The following is a 6,000-nucleotide window of genomic DNA, read 5'->3' as shown; positions in this document are numbered from 1 at the left end:
TCCAACAATTTTGCGGCTTATCACTTGAAATTTAAGATGTTGGTTACTCTCACAGTGATCAAACATTGGAACTTGATTTGAGCAAAACACAATAAATGTTAAATGATAAAAATCGGGATCAAATGTTTAAAAAAAATGAACTTTCAAGCACTTTTTGGTCTAAACATTTGAGATTTTACATAAAGTGTATTCAGACATACAGGAAGCTTTTTAATCGGTTGTTGGCCGCAAATTTGGCTACCAAGGAGTCAAAGTTAAACAGATCTTATCTTTGTGCTATCTAGCAAACTATTCAGCGAATTTCGGATCAAACGTTTGAAATTTTAAATAAAGTCTATTCAGACATACTGCAAGCTTTTTAATCAGACTTGGGCGAAAATTTAGGTCAACGTTGGAAGAGTTTACATTTGCAGACGCTTTTGAATACCGTCCTGATGTTGTAGGGAGCACATATTCTCTGAATCTTTTCGGAGATGCCTCGTATGTATGGTAGGCAGGTTTTTGGGTTTCATTCTCCTCTCTTATACTATTAACACGTCTGGTCAACACTCAGACGACACCTGGTACGAGTGAAGCCCCGCATTGATGAGAACATGACCAAACACTGCATATACTCCATCCCATGCAGTTGCAGAAAGGTTTACAAGGGTGAAACATGCCGCCCCCTTAAAGTAAGGGTGGAAGAACACCGAAAAGCGGTAACTAAAGGGGAGACGGAAAAATCGGGTATAGCCAACCATGTCTGGATGGAGAGGGGGGATCATCGCCCCCTATGGGATGAAGTAAAAATAACAAACAGAGAGACCCACTGGAAAGTGAGAAAACTTAAAGAAACAGCTCACATGCTCGGACATAACAACCTACTGAGCAAACCAAGCATAGAGCTGAATGCAATTTGGACACCTCTGATAGAGAGGGAAAACCTTGAATAACAACATAGGTTTAACTTTAACAAAAACCAACTAAGAATTGTCCTAGTGACATATGGCCGAGTGGTCCTAGACGTTGTATCAAAGTTTACAGTTACCCAAAGGTTCTGAGTTCAATCCTGAACGAAGGCAGTGAAATCAGAGAATCAGCAACTATGTCCCAAAGCCTAGCTGGAGTCCGAACACGGTACCCCCGTAATAATAATAAAGGGTTGGGTTCGAGACTCCTAACAAACCATTCACCGGAGGGCAAAACGGCCGAAACGTTGTAACAATAACAACCAAGATGAGGAAGTCAGTCCGACAATCTCAATCAAGGAATAAATACATTTAGGACATTGAGAATGTTGCTGCAAAGAAGGTGGGCTCCCTCTATCAAGCTAGAAGGCTACTCACAACTAAGAGACTCCTGTAGTTCTACAAGACCACCACTCGCCACGCATGGAGTATTGTTGCCACATCTGGACTAGTGCATCTACCACTAGCCCCTGAAATTTGTCCCTCTTGGATAGGGACTAAAAAGACTTTCCAATCTAATTGGTCCCACTTTGTAAAAAAAAAAGCTCCAACTCCTGTCTTATAGCCGCAATGTTGCATCTCTGTACCCGTTTTAAAGATATTTTATGAACTCGTCGAACTTGTGCCCCCGTCGACGTAAATATCCCTGACAAACCCGCTTAGCAGCAAAGCGACCCGCTTTCAGTGTTTAGGTCCCTAAATGCCAGAAATCAGTTTCTTTCCTCAAACAACTAGGCTTTGGAATCCCCTTCCTGCTGTACTGATATACAAAAGTGTAAATGTTACGGAAACCAACTTGTTACTAGTGGGTCAGATTGCTGAAACAATCTTTCTCTTGGCGATACAAGCACCAAAATTGAAATTTGTCTGGCTTGCTTCTGCAGCCATCTTGAAAACTGATAGATATCTTGAATTTTCTGATGGCTAACGTTCTTTTCTTAAAAGGTATGTTCTGAACGTTATTTGTGCCAATTTTGGTGCGTGTGTCACCAAGTGAAAGATTCTTATGGAATATTGAGGTGATCTGCCTGCTATAATCTTTCCTTGGCATAGTCCTAAATAGTAGCCACTAATGTTCAAGTGGCGATATACCTTGTAAGAGGTGAACGAAAAAAAAATAAGTACAAAAGAGAGTATATCAATGTCATCAAAATTGATAGAGACCAAAATAATTTTTGAACAGTTTAAGTTCATATCACGAAAACAAGCTGCATTCTTACTATTACATATACGTTAATTTATCCCACCATTACATAAATTCTAAGTACTCTTGAAGTAGGGTTACACCCGTTCTCGGTTAAAATAGGTTATGGAAAGCGTGTTTTTTCCAATCTCTTTCTCTCTCTCTCTCTCTCTCTCTCTCTCTCTCTCTCTCTCTATATATATATATATATATATATATATATATATATATATATATATATATATATATATATATTGTGTACAGAAAGTTGTTAGTTGAGACCGATCATTGGTACCGTCGGTTTCAAGCCCGTGACGAATATTGGCTGAAGAGAGCTTGATAAGGATACCTTAAACGGACCTTATTATCGGGCTTGAAACCGACGGTACCAATGATCTGTCTCAACTAACAACTTTCTGTACACAAAATATAAATACGCTCTTACAATTTGGATTTTCCTTTTAATTGAGCACTCTGCTGGAATTCTTTTTCCAAAAAAGACTAATTTTATATATATATATATATATATATATATATATATATATATATATATATATATATATATATATATAGATAGATAGATAGATGGATTGTTAAATAGATAGATTGGTAGATAGATAGATAGATAGATAGATAGATAGATAGATAGATAGATGCATATCTATTATTATATAACAATAGAAAATTGTGAGTATGAAAAGTAATATGGGTAAGCTTAAAAATGTAAAATTAAAGGACTAGTTTTTAAAATGGGAAAAGAAAATGGCAAGATATTCTATTAAAAATATAATAAATTTATAACTAAAATATTTCAACATTAAGAAATGATTATACAATATTATAAATTGAATTAAAAATAAAACCTTAATACTGCAATATAAGTCCTATACTTTTCCGTGTTTAAGCTTAACCATATTACTTTTCATGCTTGTATTATTCTATTGTAATCTATGATTTTTCCAGGCTTCCATTAAATTCACTTATTCTTTGTTTAATTTCAGTCTTCTTATTGTACGGCACTCGTCTGCTTTCAATAAATTCCCGCCAATTATTTCTCTTTCATTGTTTCATTTTCTCTGTTTCACTTGTTAATTCTTTTTTCGCGAAAACGGTGAATTGGTACTAACAGTAGTCGCTGAAGCTACGTGATTACTATGGAAAACAGTCATTAAAAAACATCGCTTACCTCTTTACGTTTTTTTTTTTTTACGATTTTGAGCACCGCTAAATTCATCATAAATTTTGTTTTACTGAACAAAAATTGAAACAAAATTTTCAAAATATAGCTTAGATAGTAATCTATAAAGTGTAATAATTGTTTGAAATTTGGTGAACAAATGAGTGAGTGGTGAAGCTTTAAAGAGTTCTAAGTGACTAAAACTGCCACTTAACCATGTATTCAAACACGGTAGCGTTTGAATCATAAAAGTCACTTTGTGTATGTATGAGTATCTTCGTGATAAGTTCCGAAACGGCTGAGCCTATTTTTTGACAATTTTTACACAAAGGTAATTTATATATCTGGTAGTGTTCTTAGATATGTTTTGTACAAAAATTCATCCGATAAGAATCGAAAACTAAAAAAAAAAAACAGATCTTAAAAATAGTCTTACTTCTCTTAAAGATTAAAAAAAAAATCAGGGGAATATTTTACGTTACACAGGTGTAACCTTGACCGGTAACATTGTAAATAAACACAGATGGAATTTGATGAACGACATTATCATTATTATTTTTATTCATTTATTTTATTTTATTTTTTGCTAATAAGTCCACCGAGTAAATTATTCCTCATAATATATTATATTTAATGGATTAAAAAAAAAAATAATACTCCGGTAATCCGCGTAATGAAAAATATTATATTTTAGTGTATTGTATATATATATATATATATATATATATATATATATATATATATATATATATATATAGTTATAGTTATTTCAATGTTATGAGGGGTTTTTTTAAGCTTGTAAGCGATGTTATTTCTTTCGTATATATATACTAGCAGTTCAGCCCAGCTTTGCTCGGGTCCTATGTACTATTCATACCTTGCCCTATGTGTGAATACCCTTTAGGTAAAATTTCAAATATTCAGACGAGAAACTGTCTAAGTAATTTGGTAGAGACCGCATATGTAATTTTTTTAAAAAATTTTGACCCCAATTTTGACCGCTTAACATCTATTGTTTGGGTCTCAAATAAAAATAAATCACTTGAACTATGTCCAAGTTATGTACATCTTAAATTTCAAGTGTTTTGACCAAAAATACCGAAGGAGTTTTGTAGAATCTCAAAGGTTATCTCTTTCAACTTTGACTTTTTGGCAAGGAAATTTTCGCCCCCAAACTTATTAAAATGCTTGCCGCATGACCGAATACCCATTATGTAAAATTTCAAATATTTAGACCAAGAATTGTCTGGGTAGTTTATTAGAGATCGCAAAAACCCAATCTTTGACCCCTTGACAGCTCAAATTTCGACTCAAACTGATTAAAAAGCTTGCCCTACTTCGGAATACCATTTATGTAAAATTTCAAATCTTTAAACATGAAATTGGCTGAGTAATTTGGTAGAGACTGCAGAGCTCATTTTTTTTTTTTTTTTACCTCGAGCCCAATTTTTACCCTTAACATTCAGAGTTTTGGTCTCACATGGCGTAAAATGTTTAATCTATGTCCAAGTAACCTACATCTAAGAACTCAGGAGTTTAGAGCCAAAATTGGAAGGAGTTTGGTAAAGTTTTCTAAAGTAAATACGTTGAACTTTGACGCCTTAGCAGTCAAATGTCTGGCCGCAAACCAATTAAAAATATTTTCCCGAATCTCAATACCCCGTTATATCAAATATCGAGTCTGTAGATCTAAAATTGACAGAGTACTTTGGTAGGGAAATGTACATAGGTAAACATACACACGATTTCACTTTTATAGATACATAGATTTAATATATATATATATACTCATGACAAAACTGTTTAATTAATCGGTAATAATTATTTTTCTATATATAAAACAGACAGATATTTTGTTAGTCTGTCTAACTTTCTTTTTCCTTGTGTACTACAAAACGGCTGGGTATGTTTTTTTAAAGCTTCACACAAATATAGGTAAATCCCATGAGAGTACTTAGATTGATATTATATCGGAATAGCTCCGATAATTGTCTAGAATTAATAAAGCTTACCATCACAAATGCACTTGACAAGTGCTATCACGACACAAGAAGAAGGACGATTTCGCCGATTTCGAAGAAAATAAATATACTGAGTGTGTGTGTGGAGCATTCGTTAATCCTCATTCCCTAACGAACAACATCGGGTCTCTTTGCAAGCATATATATAAATATATATATATGTGTGTGTGTGTGTGTGTGTGTGTGTGAGAGAGAGAGAGAGAGAGAGAGAGAGAGAGAGAGAGCTATTATGAACTTCACCTATCAGACAGAAGTGACGAGAAACCAATCGTCAACATAAGATTATCATACTTTTCAGAAAAGATGGGGGATGGCGTGACGGTGATCTAGTGGTTAATGATATGGACTGATAATGTAGGTATGGCACGGTCGAACCTAGGTCGTTCCAGAAAAATCACTTTCATTGAGAATGTTGACAAACTTCACGCGGTTCCTCCGGTAATCCCCGATGTTTTTCTACAAAGAATTTTTACGAGAAATAAATCGGGGACACCAAGGAAGACAATAGAATCATCGGATCCATGCATTATTATTATTATTATTATTATTATTATTATTATTATTATTATTATCATTATTATTTTTATCATTATTATCATTATTATTATTATTATTTTTATCATTATTATCATTATTATTATTATTATTATCATTATTATGTTGGCATTATTA

The sequence above is a fragment of the Euprymna scolopes genome, chromosome 37, assembly GCF_053919585.1.
Source record: "Euprymna scolopes isolate OS-2025 chromosome 37, ASM5391958v1, whole genome shotgun sequence".
Lineage (NCBI taxonomy): Eukaryota > Metazoa > Mollusca > Cephalopoda > Sepiida > Sepiolidae > Euprymna > Euprymna scolopes.
Note: the sequence above shows the minus strand (reverse complement) of the source record.